The sequence below is a fragment of the Miniopterus natalensis genome, chromosome 5 (genome assembly GCF_054644295.1).
Source record: "Miniopterus natalensis isolate mMinNat1 chromosome 5, mMinNat1.hap1, whole genome shotgun sequence".
NCBI lineage: Eukaryota > Metazoa > Chordata > Mammalia > Chiroptera > Miniopteridae > Miniopterus > Miniopterus natalensis.
The window spans coordinates 85,049,005-85,071,241 of NC_142085.1; the positions used below are offsets into that span (position 1 = coordinate 85,049,005).

At 52.0% G+C, this 22,237-nt stretch overlaps 1 long non-coding RNA gene across 2 annotated transcripts; it reads left to right on the top strand.

Moving 5' to 3' along the window:
• Positions 1-3,055: 3,055 nt before the first annotated feature.
• LOC148093153 (uncharacterized) lies at positions 3,056-12,029 on the top strand. Of its 2 annotated transcripts, none has more exons than XR_015714588.1 (5): positions 3,056-3,587; positions 3,825-4,087; positions 7,423-7,606; positions 9,973-10,220; positions 10,562-12,029. It is a non-coding gene; the product is annotated as an uncharacterized LOC148093153 (long non-coding RNA). The 2 variants fall into 2 exon arrangements; XR_015714587.1 differs by having other exon boundaries at positions 3,057-3,587; positions 7,420-7,606.
• The last annotated feature ends 10,208 nt before the right edge of the window (positions 12,030-22,237 follow it).

Sequence of the window (22,237 nt, forward strand, 5' to 3'; positions counted from 1 at the left end):
AAGTTTAGGGAATCAGAAGCATAGGCCGATCCTAGGGAGGGGCTCAGGTTTCCTCCGGGAGCCCTCGCCGAGCGCCGGGCTCCCTGCCGTGCGTTTCCCCCAGACTTGTAGTGGATCGTTCTTCAGCGTCTGGGTTATTATTTTCCTGATCAAGGACTCATCGAATTTACAGTCACAAGTATTTGGGGTTTACTTATACCGAGGCATCATCCGGATGGTCATACTCTCACATTCCTTCGTGTTGGGTTCATTTGTAAACGCGTATTATCACACACCTACTATGTGCAAAGTGAAGGTGGGCGCTGGGGATACAATTGTGAGCGAAACTAGACCCTCCCGACCCCCTCTGTCAAGGAACTTCTTAAATCTCTGTGGTGCCCCTAGGTCTTCCCATCGAGTTAAGAGCACGGCATTTAGCTTGTCTTGAGAAGGGAGCTTGACTTTCATAAAGTGTCAAATAGTTAAGAAAAATAAATGAGTTTGGACGCAGTCCTTGTCGCCAGCATGCCGTTATGAGTAACTAAAGAGGCATTTCACACAGTGATGAAGCAGCAGCATTCCTCAAAGCACCGTGTACGTGTCACCTCCACATGTCTGAGTTCACGTCGGTGGCTCCGTGAATCAGCGGGGGAGCTTTCCAGCTGAGCTGACAGGAGGCGGGTCTTGGGCCGAGCTGAGTGTGTGTTTCTCAGGCCTCAGTTTCTGCATCCCAACCACCTGCTTATGTTTGTAAAGTTTCAGATTCTTTAGCCTCACTCCAGATCAGTGGAGCTAGAATCTCAGGAGTTGAGGTAAAAAATATGCATTTCTTTTTAAAAAATTGTTTTGTTTATTGATTTTTAAGGGGAGAGAGAGAGAGAGAAGCATCGGTTTGTTCCACTTATTTACGCATTCGTTGGTTGACTCGTATGTGCCCTGACTCGGGATGGAACCTGAAACCTTGGTGTAACTCTCTAGCCAACGGAGCTACCCAGCTAGGGCAAAAAAATATGCATTTCTAACTGGCGCTGCCCCCAGTCATTTTTGTGCAAAATAAAAATTAAGAACATTATTTTTGGAGTGTTCTTGCCAAAAGCAATGCAAAAGCAATCAATTCATTGGTCAAACCCAACCAGCCCAATCCAGCGTCTGGGGATGGGGGCCTGGTGTCCGGCAGGCCTGTGATAAGTTTTATTTGGGATCACACAGCCCCTCCCGCAGAAGCAGTAAACCGTGATATGATGTCGCGTATGTTCAGCTGGCTCTGAAGGACCTTATTAACCAGGTCATTTCGTTTCTCACCTTCCTTAGCCGCAAAGGAAGGACTTAATTATCTTTGTTTAACACGGAGACAGTAAGCAGATCCCCGCAATAAGGACCAAACTCTTACCCTTTCCTGCCCAGGCCACCCTTCCACGCACCGCACAGACGTCGGGCCCCGAGGAGGGTAAAGGCAGAGAGAAAGCAGCAGTAGGATTAGAACAGAGCAGGTCCTAAGTGGATTAGGCTTTCAGACGAATCCTAATTAGTTCTCTTGTCTTCCCCTGTCTACTGAGTCATGCTCTCTTCTGGCACATAGTGATTGAGTTTGTCATCTTAGAGTCATTCATTCACTTATTAATTCACTTACTGAGCACTGAGGAGTGTCCGGCATATTCCAGGGCAGGGCTGGAGACTTGGGAATGTACCAGCACCTTGACCTCACTCGGCCTTCCCGCTGCTAAAATCAGTACATTGTGCCCAGAAGGCTCCATCGACACCCTTTTCAGTTCTAGGCAAGTCCTCCTGAAAAGATGATGTGGAAAATATTTTAAAAACATAAAGACCAAAAAAAAAAAAAAAAAGACTTTTTTTGTGTATGCCATATCTAGCTGCTTAAATTTCAAACCTAAGTTTTTGAAAGACAAGCCCTACACAGCCACATCTCACTCTCGTCCACAGGAGTAAAAAAAGAAAAAACCCCACATCCCCACCCCTCAAAAAGCCCCACCAGAACTGTGTCTAGGTTTTAGGCTTTGAATTTCCAGGGACAGAGAGGCCCATGCTCACTTTATAACTCCTGCCACATCCCAGGTAATAAATATGCGCGGACTCATTCCCTGGCTTTGTAAATAACCTTCAGCGGGTGACAGGCGAAGAACCTTCCTTTCAAAAGAATCTTCCAAATGAATTCCCCCCCTGATTGCACTGGAACGTTTTTAGTGACAAACGTCATGAGAGGGTTGTGGTGCTTCATCACCAGTAGACGGAGCTGACTGAGAGGTTACCTGGGTTCCTGAGTTTCCACCTGCGTCTTGGATTTAGGGGAAAAGAGTATCTGGATCCATGTTCATGATCCATCTTATACTCAGGAGAGAACTCTACCATGAGGTTGCTTTGCTCAACGATTGTTCATTTCCCACGATTCGAATGTATTTTTAATTAAGGTTTACAGACAAGTCACCACGAACATTATGCACACCAACATTGGCCCCCAGAGGAGGCGTCCACAGAGTCTGCCTTGTCCCGTGCGGAGAGGCCGTGGGTGAGCGCTGGACGCTCCCTCCCGTCCTCATGGTGGGATGGGCAGGCGTGTGTTTAAAAAGACCCGCCTGGGCGTCCGCAAGCGTCCCCCATCCCGGAGAACCGCATCCCTGGTGCTCACTCGGTTAAAACAACCCGAAGCATTACTGTCGCTCGCCTGCGGACAGTAACCCCGAGGAATCCAGCGCTGAGCTGATCCGCCACAGGCGGGACCGAGAGGAAGGAAGGTCTCCCGTCCAGCGGGCAGCTAGACGCATTTTTTCCAGGTCGGCAGAAGTGTGAACTCATAATTACTTCATAAGACAAACGGCCGTGTCTGTGAGGAGGAAACGCCACCGCGGGGACAAAATGCAGCCTCCTGGGGTGGAGACACCGTGCAGGCCTCGCGAGGGCCGGGCTCATTACTACTCACGGGTCCTGTTTCTGGCTCCAGACCGGTCGGTAAGTTTCCTGTGGCAGGGAAACCCTGACTGCTCCTTGCTGGCGCCTCCTCACTACGTGGTAAATGGCTAGTTTCTTACAACCGAGGAGGCCGCTCCCCAAGGAGCTGGCACTAGTCTGCCGGGGAAAGTGTGACCACGTGTGGGAGGTGCGTTTGGGTTTAAGGCAGCGTCGCATTGGAGCCTCAAGACGGCCCCACGCTCCATAGAGCAACCCAGGAGCTCCAGCAAGCCGCCTGCTGCGGGGCAGTTTTGAAAAGCTGGTACCGGCCGGTTTATTTTTATATTGAAAATCACCTCCTTCAAACCCTTGAGAATTCTCAAAATTCCCTGCATATCATAAATGACACGTAACACCAGTTATAGTTTTGGAGGATTTTCTATTTCAACTGGAATGATGTTCACGTGTAAAAGGAATGTGTGCCTGTCACAGGGCACTTTCTATACTAAACCCCACGTGTAACCCTTCATCTCATCTCTGCGAGGAGCACTGCCCCACGGGACACATGAGGAACCTGAGGCCAGAGGAAGACGAAGTCATTTGCCCAAAACCAACAGCTAGAAAGTAATGGAAGTGGATTCCCGTGTGCTCCATTCGACTTCAAAGCTCCTGATCTTAATGAGCTTATGCAGCATCACCTCCCTGTGAGTGATACAAACACCGACCTTCCCTGGTGACTGACTGTGTAAGTGAGGACAGTTGTCACTCAACAGAGCCGAGTGTCTATTGTGATTAAGTGCTTTATGGTACCACATCCACGTGCAGCTCTTTAGCAAGGACCTGAGCGGAGAAGCTCAACTCAGGCTGTTTGCTTGTTGTCTTATCACCTGGAATATTTTCTACTCCTAATGTCTAATTTCCCTGTCACCATCTTTCCACAGCCACTGAATTCCATAGCCACCGAATTCCATAGCCACGGAATTGCACGGCCACTGAATTGCACAGCCACTGGATTCCACAGCCACCGAATTCCACAGCCACATTTTTACCCTCTCACTTAAATAATGTCTGTGTTCTTGGAGCAATCAGAACACAAACTGCATGAAGCTGGAAGAACGTATGGTGATGGAGACTGTGTTGCAGAATTAAGCTTTGGAATGCTGCGTACTTTCCTGTCTCTCTCTGAATGGGGTTGTGATTTAAGGTAATATTTTACTCAGTGTCCCCATGTCCTTTCTCGTGGTAACTGAAACACACCTTCAGATGGAGACGTGCCACTTGGGCATCAAGCCGGGGCTGTATCTGTCTGAAAGCCGCTAGGTTGGTGGAGAAGGGGTGTCTCTGAACCCCCAGGCAGGGCTCGTTGGTGGAAGCGATTAGCCTCACGCTCACCAGCGTCTAGACTGGAGCTTCCTCTCAGGCAGGAACCGTGTCTTCATGTTCCAGGGGCTGAGCTGTGCCCGGCGCACTTCCTACTTGATGAATGAGGAATGAATGAATCTGTGATGTTCGAGCCCATAGAAGGCGCAGTGGCTCCTAGCTCTGGGCATCACACTGTTTCTGTGAAAGTGTCACAGTCGAAGACTGTTTCAGCTCACAGGTTGGGAACCCATGGGCCAGGCTTTCAAACAAAGCCTCGGAAAAGGAATTGGAAACTTAGAAGGCTTCCAAGAAAGAGTTCTCCGTACAAACAAATTGAAAATGTTGCTTGAATGGGAACCTTTCTTGTGTTTTCCCCATTACCAAGTTCTTGGTACTTTTAGCTGGCCCTAAATCTGTAGCCGTTGCTGTAAAATTGGAACCACGACTAAGAGCTGTGCTGGGGGAGAGTGCGTGCCAGGTTAGGTAAAACACAGCACCTACCTGCAAGTATGAAGGCCTGGACTTAAATATCAGGTTTATTGGGGCCGCTGGTCACACTGAAGCGACTCGGGGCTTTATTACACTCACACAGACACCGAAAGCTGAGACACACACCTTTCCTGGGCTGGGACAGAACTGGGAAACAGAGAGGGGTTTAGCCCACTGCTGAGTGGGGTTCTGCCCTTTGATTCTGGGGCCTTGTCCCTGGGGATGGGTATAGAGTAGAGAAGAGTTTGGGGGACCCAAAGCAGTGCCCCTTGGGCTTAGCCCCAGGGACTCTGGGTCTCTTTGAGAAGCCCGCGTCCCGTGGAGAAGCAAAGTGAAAAAAGAAAAAACCAACCCAGGGCTGGCCTGAGAGCCAGAGGACAGCTCCCAGGTCCTGTGGACCCCAAGAGCCAAGTGCAGTGGGAGGGGGACCTCCAAAGCCTGCCTGTTCCCCGAAGCGAGGCCCAGAGCTCGGCTGAAGGTGGCCCGGACGGGCCACACTGGACGGGACTGAGTTTCTTTGGTGATAAGATTTCGTATTTCACTACCATTATGGGTTGAATTGTGTCTTCTCAAAAGATCCACTGAATTCCTAACCCTGTGCTTGTGAATATGACCTTATTTGGAAACAGGGTCTTTGCAAATGCAGCTGAGTTCAGATGAGGTCATTAGGTAGGGCCCTAATCCGGTAGGACTGATGTCCTATAAGAAGAGACACAGAGACAGAGACCTACAGGCGGAAGGCCATGTGACCACAGAGGCAGAGATTGGAGCCATGCACCTGCAAGCCAAGGACACCCCTGGAAGCTGAGAGACGGCAGGAAACATTCTCTCCCAGAGCCTTAACGGAGACCAGGCCCCGCCGACACTCGGATTTCAGACGTCCCGACTCCAGAGCTGTGAGACAGTGAATCTCTGTTGCCAGCCATCCAGTGGTGCCCAGCTGTTCCGGCGGCCCTAGGAAATGAACAGCCACTGACCGGAACGGGGCTGCCGGGCTAAGCTGAGTTCAGTCACGAAAAAGGAAAGACAGGCTTATGTACCTGTTCTCACCTGTTACAAGTACACTCAAGTGTGGGCCTGTGTTTTCCTTTGGGTCCGGGTGGCCCTCTGTCCTCTGAGCGTGGATCTGCCCCTCTCCACGGAGCCCCCGTGTTTGTATCTCCACCACTGTCAATTGTCTTGTGTACATCAGCTCAGCCAGCGACGGGGGGCTTCTGCTTTTTCTGTTTCTTCTTTCATGAAGCTGGTGTAAGCAGACTCGAGTCAGAATTTACACCAGTGGGGAAACAGATACAGTTTACAGCCATGTGTGCTTTGCAGTAAAAAATAATCACTCAGGCCAAGGTCTCATCAGGAAGGGAATTCCCGAAATTAGCGCAATTACAACATTTATTACAACATTTCCTCATATAACTGTGCACCATCAAGGCCGATCTGTCTCGGGGTGATTGAGGGCCCCAGGGAGCCCTCAACTGAATGGCCCTCATGGCTTATAAGAGTGTCTGAGATTCCGTTACATATCATCCTTCCTTCGGTTCTCGAAGGCGTCATCAGTTTTTCAATTAAAGCACAAATATCCCCTGAGAAAGTTCACAGCATGAGCTCTCAGCAGCAGCCAGCAGTTGCTTATTGGCCGAGTTCCGCCCCGGGACCTGGAGGAGATGCTGAGGATGTCACCAGGAAGGCCAGGGCCAGCGCCCCACCGTGCCCTGGAGCCGGGCTGTTCTCATCAACAGCCAATATTGAATGAACATCCATGTAGGAACAGTAACAATTAACTTGGAAATCTTGAGCTATGTTTTCAAAATAGAAAGGCGTTCGTTAATAAAACAGAGTCCCGTCTTCCCACCCACTCTGGGCCCAACTGGTCACGAGCTCTTGACCACGGGCCGGTTGCTTACCCTTCGCAAGCCTCAGGTTGCTGCTCATCTGTGAGATGGGTAGTAATGTGACCTCCCTCATTAGGTGCTTGGCACAGAGTAGACACTCGGTGAGTGCTAGTGTGGCGTCAGCCTGTGAATTTCTCTCCAGGGTAGTATGGAGCTGACTTTCTTCATGCTGGCTTTGTGCTGAAATTATCTGTGCTGTTCAAGTGAACTCAGATGTCAGTCGGTCGCGGAGCAGTAAGGACCCTCCTGCCCTGGGCGGAGCCACACGCTCCCACCTGTTATGTGTCCTTCACGTTTGCAAATACGCTGAAGTAAGATAGGGCATCGGGATACAAGAAACTCTGCAATTGTTTCTACGTTTATGGAACACTTGATTGTGTTTTATCAGTACCAACTCGCTTAATCCCTGTGCAGCAGCAGCGGGTCAGTTGTATTGTCCCCATTTTACACATGAGGAAACTGAGGCACTAGGGGTTAAGTCACATGGCTAGTGGTGTAACCAGACATTGACTCCAGAGCAGGGGCTGTTAACTCCTACGCAGTGCTGCGAATGCCCCCCCCCCCCCCCAGGCGTCCCCTCGCACTGTGTTTATATTCACTTCTCTGGAAAGCATATGATGGTAGTGCTTTCTAGACATTGCCTTGTGTAACCGCATCTGGAAATAAAATAAGTGCAGACTGAGGCTTTCTGGGTGGGGGGGGGAGCAGGTGGGGAGGAGACTGTGGGTGGCAGGGGGGCCATGGCTGTGGGCCACTTGGGTGACTCTCAGGCTCATGCTTGCTCATTTATTTTTAGCAGGAGCTGGGAGGTGGCTGGGCTAACCGCAGGTCTGCGCCGCCTGCCAGTCCCCGTCACCTGGCCCTTGGGGCAGTGCTGGGGAGACACGGAAACACCCGGGGAGCTTCCTGAGGACGGCTCCCTTGGCATGACCTCACCGCAGGGAGAGGGAGACGCTCTCTCAGCGCCCCGCTTGCTCCAGCAGGTAAACTGGGAAAGGCCTCAGGTTTCTGCGGGAACTGGTAGGGACAGGAGCGCCGCGGCTCGGTCACAGTCCCCAGGGGCGTCGCACTGCTCCCTTCAGCTGCAGGGCCAGGCCGGACTCCACGCCGATCAATAATTTCCTCTTGTTATAGAAAACTGTCCTTTAACAACAAAAATTTTCTAAAGCTTGGGACACGCTGGGTCAACCTATTTCAAAGGCGCCGGGGCTGCTCTGTAAATTGGAGGGCAGCCTGCGGGCTCCGAGCGCCCACAGGCTCATGAGGACCACAGGCGGGGGGACAGAGGGGCAGCGGCCCCCGCCCTGGCTGCTGTCCCGGCCCCGCGCTCGGGGCCGCCGCTTTCTGACCCGCCGCTCGTGTCGGGGACCCCGCAGGGGAAAGCGTGTTTGCCGAGACTCCCGTTCCCAGGGCAGGGAAAATCAGACGTGCGAACACCGTCCCCCAGCCCCTTCCCGGGCGAGGGGTGGGCGGGGCCGGGGAGAGAGGCGGGCTGTTCCCCAGGCCTCACGGGCAGCTAGCCGCCCTGTTCTTGTTCGTTCTTTCCCTTTAAAAAGGGGTAAACTACGCATCTTTTTTAGAACTCGACACAGCAGCGGGGGAGATTGTGGGAGCCAGATTCCGTCAACCCTGTACTTCAGGGGACCGCTGTGGATGCCAACAGCAGCTTCATAAGAATCTGGAAGAGAAAATTTTAATGTCAAAATGAATTGAAAAATTTTTATGGAAACCTGTTCTTTACAGTGTAGTGAGACGAAGCTAACATCCTATAGATAGTCCTGTAGAAAGCCTATCTAATTTAAAAGCCTGAAGTTCTGATCTTAAAAAAGCTTGTGGCTTATTTAAAACTTATAACTAGAAAGTTTGTGTAAAAACCAACCAACCACAAGTTCAAGGTATTACTGCTCTAACTTGAGACAGTTAAGATTCATTAATTCATGTATTTGTTAATTCAGATAAGTATTTATATTATGTGTTGAGCACAAAAATGAAAAAGCAGATCAGATTTTTTTTTTTCTGCATGACACCATTTCTACATTCTGTCCATCACAGAAGTTTGTAAATTCCTTTAAAAGTGTAATAGTACTGTACACAGCTGTTAAAAGAATCTGGTAAGTCTGTATGTATTGACATTCACATATATTTATTTTATATATTACATATAAATATATGAGGTAGCCAACACATTTGATGAATATTTACTAGAGCTGTTATCGGATACCCTAAGACTTTGTTTTTCTTTCTTTTGAGATATATTGGACTAAGAAGAAGTTGGCAAGCATATAACTCTGAGCTCAGGGTCAGGTTTTAGCTCATTTAATACCCTGGCTTTGAAATGGAAACCCCAGAGTTATATATCCCCGAATTACACCTTTTGAGGAGGTCCATAACAGTTCATGCATCTATCTAATCAACTGCGCCCAGTACGCCTAAGTGAATTTCGTAGCTCTCTCTGCTCAGAGGAGAAAGCTGCTGGTTCCGACGTCCTGGCAGAAGTCTATTTTCCACATAATTACATTTCAAAAATCACTTCCCCTCTGAAGTCTGGTCTGTACACCAGCTGGCCCCCCGCCAACAGCCCTGAACTTCGAACGTGGCCTGAGTTATCTTTGTCAGCAGGCCGGCGGTTCTGTTTTCTCTCCCTCCCTCCCCACTTGGACCTGGGACCTCCAAACCTAAACCTCACTATTTTCATAACAAAGCAGCAGCTCTTACTAACTGAAAGCTCCGTGGACCTGCTGGTGAGGGGAGAGTGGAAGTGAGTGAACTAAGGGATGGGCTTGGAGGAAGGAAAAGGAACTTGGGAGGAGTCCAACCAGAGAAGCTGTGACCACGTCTGAGGCAAGTTTAATGGGATGGGGGTTGAAGAAGTGGAGCTTAGGGCCATAAAGGGAAATCTGAGAGAAAGGAATGCTCATATTTTGTAAGTTTTGCATTTCGCAGTAAGTTTATGGGTTCAGCAAACACAGTTCCTATGCTGAGGGCTCCAGGGACAATAAATGCCGGCCCTCTGGGCACGGGCGAGCAAGACCGAACTGGCCGTCTTTAAGGCATACTGCACTATAATAGGGACTTTATTTTGATTCGTAAAATGTTAATTTTTACATTTTCAGATATATGAACCAGACTAACTTTATAAATTATGAAAAAATGAAACGAACTTAAAATAACATGAATTTTATCAACATAGAACAATCAATGTCACAGGCAATTTTTTAGGGCTACATCTTTTGAGTGTGAAGTCCAAGGTTAAAAGTCTCTCACTGTGTCTCGGAGGGTGTCTGCATAGGGCTTACACAGGACCCAGCAACCTGGGCTGCTCCACTCAAAACTCACTCTCTAATTTAAGAGTGGCACGCCTCCCCGGGGACCCAGAGGACCTCTGTCTCCTCTTTGGAGATGCCTGGAGATGCTTTCCAGCCCAGGATGGAGCAGTGACAGTGCTGGCCCCGACCAAGAGCGACTCCGTGGGATTAAGCAAGGTGTTGGGCTCTGGAATCTGGAGCAGTCTTCTGAACACACCCAGACCTTGTACATCCGGTGCTGATCCTCCCGGGCAACCTTTCGTCTACCCTGATTCTTTCAAGGATGCATGAGGTAGACTCTGGTAACTGACCAGTGGGAGTGAAAACTGGTCAAATGAATACAAGGGGAAGATCCATTGCCTGGGCACGCATGCCACCCCCAGCTCTACATGTGAACCATACACCATGCACACGTGCAGAGGGTTCTACCTGTCAGCCATACACCATGCACACGTGCAGAGGGTTCTACCTGTCAGCCATACACCATGCACACGAGCAGAGGGTTCTACCTGTCAGCCATAAACCATGCACACGTGCAGAGGGTTTGAAGGTGGATCCAGTGGAGGGTGGATCCGGGTTTTGGGGTTCAGTGCAGCATTTTGGTAATCAGGCCTATCACCTTCTCTCTTTCAGGACTTTGAAAAATGCAACGAAGCGAATCGTGCAAGTTCCTGCATGGCCGCTGCAAGACCCATCTGTATTTGGCCGAGCAATCTTCAGGAAGGAGAGATATGGCCTTCCCTGAAAAGGCTGTCCTCTGGAGGTCTCGGCTTCTCCAAAATCAGCCTGGCCCACCGGCAGATTTGCCTGCCTTCGCTGGAGAGATGCTGGACTGGACTCAGTGTGGTCTCCACCTGTTTACTGGGTCAGGGGCGCTGGGCGGGAGCCTGTGTGAGCGGGTGAGCGTTAGGGGGGTGAAATAACACACAAGCACTTCGTGGGAGTAACCACTGCTGGAATCCTCGTTGCACCCGCCGTGAGGCTGTAAAACTGCACTTGGGCTTGGTGCAGATGGGTGTCACGTGCAGTCATCCGGGACCCCCATTGCCACTGTGTGTGGCGGTGCTGGCAGTGCTGTAGTTGGCGGGCCCAGGCTAAGGCAGAGTTTACAGGGCAGGAAAACTCTTTTCTCTCCGGCGGGGGAAACAGAGAAAAAATGCCACAACTTAAAAAAGAATTTACCAAAAGTGAGATGGAGATTTTAAGTAAACTTTTTTTTCAGGTAGATCCTGGGAGGGTGGGGGTGGGGAGGGAAGATGTCAGTTCAGTGTCTCAGTGTCCTGCTACGAGAAAACCCAACGAAGTACTACATGGTCCCAGAACGATTCTGGAGACAAAATTCAATCCACAGACATCGCTAGGCACCTTGTATGTGCCTGGAAATGTCCTGAGTTTCTGGGGATAAAAGGGTGAATTGGGCATGATCCTTTTCCTCAAGGAGTTTAGATTTGGGTAATTTTTGGATGAAGATTCTGCAAGAGAATATGACAAAATGATTATTTCTTAATATTATTTTTAACTTAAAATTTATATATTGATTAACTGGTTGATTTTAGAGAGAAAGGAAAAGAGAGAGAGAGAAACATCAATTTGTTGTTCCACATATTTATACATTCTTTCATTGGTTGATTCTTTTATGTGCCCTGACCGAGGATCGAACCCACAACCTTGGTGTATCAGGACGATGCTCGAACCAACTGAGCTACCCAGCTAGGGCTGTTTTTAACTTTTTAGAAAATAGCAGGACACTGTAGCTGAATAGCGTTGATGGCTCTGCCGCAAGTGGAGATTTCGGCTCCTCTTTGGGAGTAGATGTGCTCTAATTGGCCTCTGATTATCCTAGAGAAGCCGGTCCTGCTCTCTAATGAGGATGGACGACCCCGCATCACTTCCGGACTGTCCCCCGTCTCCCTGGCTCTCCGCCTGTTCCCTCCGCTGACCCAACCGCACCTTGCAAGGGTCCCATCCCTTCTCACTCTACAGGCTTGACCTTGGGCACTGCGGCCCTCCCCAGGGCTCGTACACTCTCCCAACATGCCAGTCATTTCTCAGTCCGTGTCTCTGGGTCCAGCCCTGCTCTGAACACTAGCTGCCTGTGTTCTCCCCAGAGTCTTCCCAAATGCACCCTCCAGTCTGCTCTCCACCCTCTGGCCAGATGGCGGCGTAAAACCCCTCAGAGGGTTCTCATTGTCCTAAGGGTAAAATCCAAAATTCTTAACATGCCTGCAAGAGCAGGCATGACTGGCGCTCGTTTGCTTCCTTGGCCTCCTCTCGCCACTTCGTTCCTATGCCTTTCCCCTTCCTAGCAAAATGTGAATGTTCATCTTTACTGTAGACAGAGCTGCATCCCCACAGTGATTTTTTACTTAATGGATTTCGCCCAAGATTGAGGTCAAGGAGAAACTTTCTCTCTCTTGCTAGACCCCGATCGAAGTACAGCCTGGACTCTGTGGAGAGGACACACCGGTTCCCTGTATGGGGCTCGGGGTAAGGAGAGGGACACCCTGTAGGGAGCCCTATAGATGGTTTTGCATTTTAGGGACCATTATTTAGTTTTATTTTTTTTAAAATGAGTTTTTATTGATTTCAGAGAGGAAGGGAGAGGGAGAGATAGAAACATCAATGATGAGAGTCACTGATCGGCTGCCTCCTGCATGCCCCCTACTGGGGACTGAGCCTGCAAGCTGGGCACATGCCCTGACTGGGAACCAACCTCCATCTCCTGGTTCATGGGTCAACGTTCAACCACTGAGCCACGCCGGCTGGGCCCATTATTTAGTTTTACCTTTTTTCTTTTCCCCTCCATAATTTCCTTCCGTTTCCCAAGCCTTCTGTTAAGTCTTGTTGCCCCTCACAGCTTGGCCATAGGGTGCTGGCAGGAACTGGATACGAAGAGGAGTCCGTGATTTCACTTGGGCAAAGCTGTTGGGGGACATGCCAAGAGACAACTTGTAGTAGAAGGAGTGGGAGTCGGGCACAAAATGGCCAGCTGAGGGTCAGTGCCAGCAAGGAGAGATTTGCAGAAACGGTCGTATTCATTTGGAACATGCAGGTATATTTTGGGAGGGGAACCTGGACAGTGCCTGGAATTTCTGAGTGACATGGTCTGCCGTTCTCAACTCACTGAGGTCTGCTCCAAATGCATCCTTTCTGTTTTTCTCTGTAAAAATGGATCGGGGCCCCTTATATAGTTTCCTTCGCCAGCTGGCTGCTGTAAGCTTCGTCAGTAGGGGGTGTGGGGGAAATAGGGAAGGAAGACAGGGCTCTGCATGCTGGTCACCATGCTCAGACTTGGCTGGTTTCTCCAGCACCAGAATCCTGCAGTGCAGGGCAGCCAGCAGCACTGTGGCCACCAGCTTCTCTGGACACCTACGTGCTCCCAACCGACACCTCCCTGTGAGCAGCTTTCCCCACTCACTAGCGGGTAGATTATCAGCAAGTTTCAGAGGGTGGATTTCCAGCAAGTCCCACTGGCATGATACCACAATGACTTTTCTAGCATTTAATGAGCCATGGCCATGCGGTCCCCAGCAGGGTCTGGGGCTCAGCCTGGGGGAGGGGGATTCTGATCCTTGGGTGCTGCAGCTCAGCCCTAGGGGCAGTGGCTGCTCTTTAAACTCTTATATCTGATTTTCCTATTTTCTTTTGAGTTCTCTTTACTTCTTACTAGTCAATCCGTCATTGCTCCAAATCCCATTTTATATTAAACATTCACTGTTTAATTGCTGTGTGGTTTCTCTCTCCTGATTGGACCTTGGTTGATACACATGGGATGGGAGACTCAGGCTCTGATTTTTTGGCTGTCAGGGGAACATGTCCCTGGGAGCCTGGGGAGCTGGAGACATTTGGGCTATAAGTATTTTTCCATGTTTGTGCAATGAACATATTACTTGTATATGAAATAAAAAAAAGAACCATTTTAAAAGTGTGAAGAAATGCAATACAAGGAGCATAGTGAACACTTACAAAAAAGCCCCCAGTGCGGTAGGTCTGTGGCAGAAGTAAGCAGCTTGCTAAGGGGGTAGCTTGCTACGTGGAGGTGATGCTGGAGTTGAGTATTGAAGGGGCGTGGAGCGGGAGGTGTTTCCCAGGGGAGCCTGTTGCACCTGTGGAGGGGCCGGGGAGGCCCTGCAGCTGGAAGGGGCCGGTCACCAGCTCCCTCAGCGCACAGGCCGGGGCCACGGGAGGTGGAGAGCCAGGTCTGTCTGCTCACAGCAAAGCCGGGGCCTTCCTTTAAAATCCACCTGTGGGCAAGTTGATGCCCTTGGCCTTTACACTGTCGGCAGCTGGACGACCTCCCTCGCGGATTTCCAATCACCTCCAGCTCTCGGAGCTTACCTGGCCCAGGACCCGGGCGGCTGTGCTCCGAGATGCACTCCCCACCTCGCTGCTCCCTCGGTGACTGGGAGAGACGCGGACAGGAGCGCAGGTGGGTTCCCGGGAGGACCGGGCCCCTGTGCGGGAGCTTTGGACGCGGGGCTCACCGGCCATCTCCCTTGGCGAGGACCGGCTAGGCTGCCTGCCTGCCTGCCTCCCTCCCTGGGGTCGGCCGTGCATGACGCCCGGCCCTGGCCCAGGCGCTCTGGGCTCCCCTCCCGCCAGCCCCTAGGAAAGGCCCCGACACCCGGTCCCGTCCTGGCGCCCACCTCCCGCAGGAGCCGCGGGCGCCCGCATCTGCCGCCCGCCCCGCCCCCCCCCCAGGGGCAGCCGGGAGGCCGCGCGCTCCTGCTCTCCAGCCCCCCAGTGGCTCCGCTGGGCCCGCGGCCCCTGCGCCCGGCGAGTCGAATTCTCCAGAACCCCGTCTCCGCCGAGCGTCGCCCGCCTCCCCGCGGGCTAAGGGCTCCCCCGGCTCCTGCCGGCCGCGCCGGGGGGCCGTCGCCGCCGCGGGCGCCCCGGGAGGGACCCGGACCCGCCTCGCGTCGCGCCCCGGAGGCGGCGGGCTCCCGGCCGTGCCCGTTGGGAATGTCCCGCGGAAAACGCGGGCGCGGGCCAGGCCCCGGGGCGCGGCGGCGGAGACGGGGGTCCGGCCTGGCGCGCGGCGGGGACGGGGAGGGCGGGGGCTGGGAGGCGGGGGGCGGGGTGCAGGGGGCGGGGCGAGCGGCCGGGAGCGAGGTGGGGCCACTCGCGGGCCCGGACGCCGAGCGCTGGGCGAGGGGCAGAGTGGCCGCGGTCGCCCGAGAGCCCCGTCGGCGCCGGAGAACCAAGTGACCCCGGCGCCCGGTGCCCGGCGCTGGAGCCAAGGTAGGGGGCGCGGGGCGCGGGGCGCGGGGCGGGGCGGGGCGGGCCCCAGACGTGCCCGGAGCGGGCGCTGCTCCCGCGGCGGCGGCCTCCCTGCGGGCGGGCGGGCGCGGCGCCGGCCGGGGCGCGGGGCGCGGGGCGCGGGTCCCACCTCCTCTCCGCTTTGTTCCCCGCGCTCCCCCCTTCCCGGGAGGTGCGCCGCGGGTCGCGGCTGCGGGGCGCAGAGCCGGCGCGGGCCCCGCGGAGGGTGGCGGCGCCCGGCCCTTGGGGCGCCCCGGTCCCCAGCCCGCGCGTCACCCCGGCGCTGCCCGGCCTCCCGTGCCCGTGGGTCCGCGCCCCAGGCCAGGCCGTCGTGGGAGGTGCTGGGCGGCGGCGCAACTTTCCGAGCCCGGGAGAAGCGCCCCGGCCGCCCGCCGCCGTCCCGCGGGGCCCCGCCGCTGCGGGGGGCGGGCGAGGGGCCGGGTTTCTGGGAAAGCCGGCGCGCGTGTTCCGGGGGACCCTGGGTCCCGAGAACTGCTCGGGAGGAGAGGAGCCGGGTCCTCCCGCGCTGCCCCGGCCCGGGAGGCGCGGGCGCGTCGTCGCCGGGACGCGGCGAAGCCGGGTGCGGACCGGCCCCCAGGCCCCTTCCTTTGGAAACAGCAAACGGGGGACCTGACCGAGTGGGGGGAGGGGGCTCGGCCCGGAGGGTAGTTCCGTGCAGGGGCCGCTGCGCGCATTTCCCGGGGGGGGGGGGGGCGGCTCTGCCGCCCATTTAGCCTCCTGGGTAGCCCTGCGCCCTGAGACTGCCTTACTCGCCACGTGGAGAGGATCTTGGGGTTCTCCTGCCTCGAACGCTGCTGACAATTATCTTAACGGGTCGCACCCGGCTATCTCCGGTCCCCTCTCCAATAGACTTAAGCCACAGTGTGTCTAAAAAAGTGTTTTCAATAGTAAGGCTTCCAAGCTGCTTACAGGTGCAGACCATATGCCCTAAGTATCTCAGGCCTAGGCTCTGAAGAAAGAGCGTCAGTTCCTGGGCTTATAATTTGAGCATAACCAGTAAAACTTGTGCATATGCACACTTTAGGGATATTTCCTGATATTCTTTGAGGCGTTTACTTTCTAAAAATGCAGTGTCAAGATTGGCTTGGGCCTAAGAGCAAACCGCTTGTCCATTGAATTTTACCCGCTCAGCTTATAGGATAAGACTTGTTGCTTTAGGGCACCAGAGACTTCTGTGATTGGTAAGTATGAAAAATATGGCCGGGCACACTTGAGGAAGAGTGATTGTTTACAAAAGAAGCCCCTAACCCTCAGGTTTCAACACTTGAACATGCCATGTAAGCCACTCCCTAATCTGGGCTCCTCCTGCCTTTCCAGTCTCATTTCCTGACTGTTCCCAGGTCTCCCTCCCCCACCCCCCATCCCCACCCCACCCATCTGCACAGGCCCAGGCCCTGCCAGACCCATCAAACTACTTCCAAGTTGTCATTTCCAGACCACTATCTGGAATGAATGAACATTCTGCTTATACTGTTCCTACCCCACTCGCCCATCTGCTGATTACTCACACATCCTTCATCCGCCAGTCAAATACCTTCTCCAGGAGGCTTGCTTTCCCCAGTATCTCTGGACCGTTAAGCTCTTTCTTCTCTAGCAGTCATCACCTTTTCCAGAACACGATTGTTTTTTTACACAGCTGGCCAGGCCATCTTGTACAGTTGTGCAGCCTTTCACTGCACAAGGTCATCCTGTCCAGTGGAAAAGTGGAGGCGGAAATCCAATTTGCACTTTGTTTGCCAAGTCCCTGGTGCACTCCTCTCCTCTCCACTGGCAGGGGGCGCCTTTTGTAATTCACCCAAAGGCACCCCTGGTGGTGATCCTGCCTCTCTCCCCACTAAGGTACTCAGCACCCATCGGACACTGACAGAGTAGAAACTCCTGTAAGGCTCCTTGAACGAGTGAGAAAAGAAAGCATTGTTTCTACAGGACTCGAGAAAGGCAAGAGCTTGGAGGCAGAGTTCTCCTGTGTCAGTGTAGAGGAGCGTGCTTCGGTTTGCTCGGTCTTATGCTGGCAGATCAAGTGATTCTTAGATGTCTTCTTGATTATAGGGGAGAAGCTGGGCGTGTGAATCCACAGGTGGGCATCAGAGGTGGGTGCCAACCGGTCGTGGGCCTGCTTCACTGGTTAGGTCAGGGCACAGGTTTACACGCCTAATCATGATTTGCTGGGGAGCTAAGGGTGCAAGAATCTTGAAAGTAAGGCCATAAAGAGCTTTGCGCATTAACATGTGCTAATAAATTGGATCGAAGTGCCATGTCATATACACGAACTTCAGTCATCCTTAAGTGGCATTTCACAGAATTAAATAAGAAAATGGGAAAGGAAGGCTTTGAGCGATTTATTTAGGTTCTCCAATAAGGTCAGCATTCACGATCACAAGTCACATGTTAAAAACTCAGTCTTCACATTGGGGCAATTTGCAAGCTCAACTGGCTGCAAGGTTCTTACAAATGCTCCAAATTTGTATGTAGTTAAACACATCTAACAATTTGTGGGGCAATCTGGAGATACCTTTTAAAGCTACAATCAACATATGGGTCATCCCACAAAAATGTATAAAATTGTGATATAAAATAACATACTTGTAAATGTCAAAGAACTTGCCAGTTATATGAAATCCTGGAATATCTAGGATTTATAACATATGCTAATTTTAAAGAGCATGCCAGCTGTCCCACATTATGGGAAAGGAAACTTAGGACCAGAGGCTTGTCAAGGGTCACAGAGGTTATGTAGGGGCACAGCCAGGACGAGCTCTCAGATCTCCTGGCTCTTAATCCATTGCTCTGTATATTCAAGTACTTGTAAGAACAGTCGCCCGTGTCTTCCATCCTTGGCTTCCATTGGGAAATCTTGAAGGTATAGACTATAATTTCTCAGGGAAAGGGAAGATTCTTAGCATCACACACAATGCCCTGTGTGAAGTAAGCATGTGATAACTATTTGCTGAATGCAGGAATGCATGAATAATCCAGTTGATAGCTTACTTATTTAAAGTAATTATTTGATAAGGCACAAACCAAAGTCCTTTGGAGTTCATTATGGTGGAATTTGGCCTCTGTGTTTGTGTTCCTTAAGTGTAATAAAAAGTATTGGATATACTTTATGGAAGAGATGGGTAGAAATTGTTTGCTTTAAAAGAAGCCAGAACTCTTCACAGTAAGGCATCACCAAAAAACTCAGGATTTAAAATCAACAGGTCTGCTCCCAAACTGGCTTTGATTCTGCAAGTCTTTTTTTTTTAAAGTTTTTATTGATTTCAGAGAGAGGAAGGGATAGGGAGGGGGGGAGAGAGAGAGAGAGAGAGAGTTAGAAACATCAGTGATGGGAGAGTCATTGATCGGCTGCCTCCTGCACGCCCCCCACTGGGGATCGAGCCCACAACCCGGGCATGTGCCCTGACCGGGAATTGAACCGCGATCTCCTGGTTCATGGGTTGACGCTCAATCCCTGAGGCACGCCTGCCTGGTGATTCTGCAAGTCTTAAGCGTCACCAGCCTCAGTTTCTTCGTGTAACCTCGTGAGTCTCAGAGTTGTCAGGAGGGTCCGAGGAGCTCACATGCGTGCAAGCTTCTGCAACCTTTGGGACAGTGAATGGCAATAAGATGAGAGTCGGACTCCGTGGCAGGAGGTGCTTGCCAGGCACCGGGCGGGTCTCTGCGTCCGTCATCCGTGTCCCCTGTAACCCTCTGAGAGAGCAGCCAGGTTTGTGGAATGAGGGAGAACCTGAAGCCCACACACCTGTCCCTCAGCATTGAACAAGGAGGTAGTGAGTCCCTAAAGGTAATGTGTCCAGTACCTTTAGTCTCTGAACTTTAGTAAGAGAACTTCAAGGGGAAAAGAAAAGCAAGTGACATCAAAGCAGATCCCTTTTGTTTTAGGCAGAGGGGCGATTTGCACTTTAGACCGGTCCCTTATTAGATTGTGGCGAGTGGAGTGAGGAAAGCAAGACTGGCAGAAAGGTAATCAGCTGTAATGTGCAGATGTTCAGAGGCTGTGCCCGTAGAGTAGTGGGGACAGCCAAGGGGAACGGGTCCTGGACTCTAACGGAGGTGGAATGGAGGTGGCGAGTGAGAGAAGGTGGAGGGCAGGGTGGGTTATAACCAGTGAAGGATGTTCCCTGATCCCAGCAACACAGGAGAAGGTCGGGGACCTGTGGGGCCCCCTCCCCCAGTTTCACCCAGCTGTGAAGTCCCATCACTGAGATTGGACCCAGGTCTGATTCCATGCTCCTTCCTCTCTTCACTGTTAGCACATCTATCATTGCAAATGAATCAAGGATTTTAATAAAAGCCTGGAATTTGAAAGCTTTTATTTTTATGAGCGAGTTCGTAATTTTAAGAAGTGCCGAGTCTGAAGCCCTCCCGCAGACCAAGGCCAGCAGGTGTAGGCTGGTGCCCCCAGAGGTACCAGGCCGTGTGTAAGGTATTTCTCATCTCGGATCCTGTCTGGCCTGGGCTCCAGCCCGCCCCTCCGCAGGCCTTCCGTCCAGCTGGAAGACCGTCGGCATTGTTTCCATTCATGAGGTTTGCAGATTGAGTGACAGAATCTGGACCGCAGCTTTCATTGTATTTTCACGGCGTCAGGTTACAAGGTGTCTTTGAAATTCGTGGCTCGACGTCTGCACATGTCTCTTGGATGGGGTTCTCCCAGAGTTCCCATTAGGAAGGGATTCTTGGCATCGGGGACAGGATGTGAAGCTAGAATGTTGAAGATCTCCTGTCATTAGCAGTTTGGGACATGGCATAGGAAGTGAGCTTGTCAGTCGCCCCTTAAGCTGGCCAAAAGGTAAGGGTTCCCCCTGCCTTTAAAGTGTGGTGATAGCTTCAGTGCACCACTGTATCTTGTCATTTCAGAATCCAAAAAGGGTTTTCTCTAGTGAAGAGCATCCGGTGCCTCGGGATTTTCATCTCGAGAGGAGTGATAGCAGCGCTTTCCTCGGAGAAGATCGTTTTGAGAATTGAGAAATTAATGAATTAATTCACACCGTGTGCTCAGAGCCACGCCTGCCACATGAAAGCTGTCAGGAAGGTGGCTCGTCCCTCCCAGGAAGTGCGATTTGTCTGCGCAACTTATGTAAATAAAGATGCTCAGCAGGATGGAGCTGTGGCTTAGGGGAGCAAAATACGGGCCATCTTCTTTCTTTTCTTTTATTAATTTGAGAGAGAGAGAGGAGGGAGAAGAAGAGAGAGGGAGAAACATGGATGTGAGAGAGAAACACACACGATCGGTTGCCTCCCACATGCACCCCGACCGGGGATCGAACCCACAACCTGGGTATGTGCCCTGACCGGGAATCGAACCGGTGACCCTAACCCTAACCGCCCCCCCGTCCTTACCCATGGAGACTCGGGGAAACCGTCCACCCACCTTTCTTGTGCTTCGGTCTGCATCAGCCACAGGCAGTGGGTGACACTCAGGTGCTGGTGACTTCCCCACCGCCAGCGCCCTGCAGGCTCAGCGTGGTGCCTCAGTGGACGCTCTTAAGTGGTGGTTGACGGGATGCGTGAAGTGTTCATTGACATTGTTTCTTAAAGGTAATACCCTGATTATGAAGTTTAGTGGCCCTTTGCCAGATGTCGGACTCTTTAAATGGGCTCCCTCAATAATAAAATGCGAAACGTAAAGTTAAATAAAGGTTTCTCCGTCGTCACCGGGTGCGAAGCGTGGCCGTGCCGTCCTGTCGGGCGTCGTGGGTCTGAGTTCTGGTCTGGGGCTCACCTCTGCTCACTTGGCAGCTCGGCAAGCAGGCGAGGCGCTGGAGGCCTCCCGGAGAAGGGCAAGCTGTCCTGCAGCCACCCCCAGCGGCTTCCCCCGCCGAGGCGGCGGCGTCCGTGAACCTCCGTTTGGGCCTCACGCTGGGTGGTGGTGGTACAGTAATGGACGTATTTATTCCTACCGTGACGCGGGTGTAAAGAGGGTTTTATTGCGCTTTCAAATGATGCTTTCATACGTATGAACAGGAACGGAGGAAGCACACACCTGGGATACACTACAGTGACCTCAGATACGTTGGTGTCGGTGGCATTGGAAGCTGCTGGGGACAATACCTCCTGTGTGAAGACACGGAGCCTCGGTGAATGTTTGCCAAAGCAGAAACCCAAGTATTTTCCCATTTAACCGGTCCGCCTTGAACTTTCCCTGCGGAAAATCCCAACCATTCCACGCAACCGTGGTTGTCTGGAATAGCTCTCCCTTAACAACTGTCTGTTGAACGTTTTGTCGGGCAGCGCGCTGCATATCCCACGGATAACTTCATTTCATGCAATATTTAAAAGAAAATCAGAAGCCTCACTGACCGGGTCCATTCCTTATACACACATCCGGCCCCCGCGAGCTGGTCACTTTTCCCATCATCTTCTATATCAGAAAGTTGTACTGAAGAGCGCCCGTTTCCTCGGCTCTCTAGGCGCACCTCAGGTGTCACCCTTCTGAAGCTCTCCCTGGTCCCTCACTAACCCCCGCTTTCTCTTGAAAAGTAACAGTCCTCACCACTCGGCCCATCCTGGACACGGCCGTGTTGCCCAGCCAGTGGTGTGGCCCCATCCTTCCCCTCCCCCAGTTGGACTCCCTGTTAACTACATAAAAGCAGTCATTCCGTTAAGTGGTTATTTGTGATGTTGTGGACACATGACTTATCAGTGCCTTTACTTTTCTCCATTCTGATAGACAACAAAGGATGAACTATTTGAAAGATACGTGCTTGGCTACATTGCTCTTGGCGTTTGTCTGGTTAGAGATAATAATCCAGGTAGTCAGCAATCCATTTTGAACAAAGACGGGAGCCCTTGGTTTTGGGTAGAGGTTTGCCAAAAATAGTGGCATGATCTTGAACAAAATGCGGCATTCTCTCTGGGTTTCCATTTCTTAGTTTGTAACTTTGGTGGGCAGGGGCGTCACATTGGACTAAATGGCTTTTCAGGTTTCTTTCAGCTATAAAACTCAGTGATTCTATTGCAGCAATAAGACTATAAGACAGAAAAAATTTTATAAAAATTTAACATTGCTGCATTTGTGATGTGCTGTTG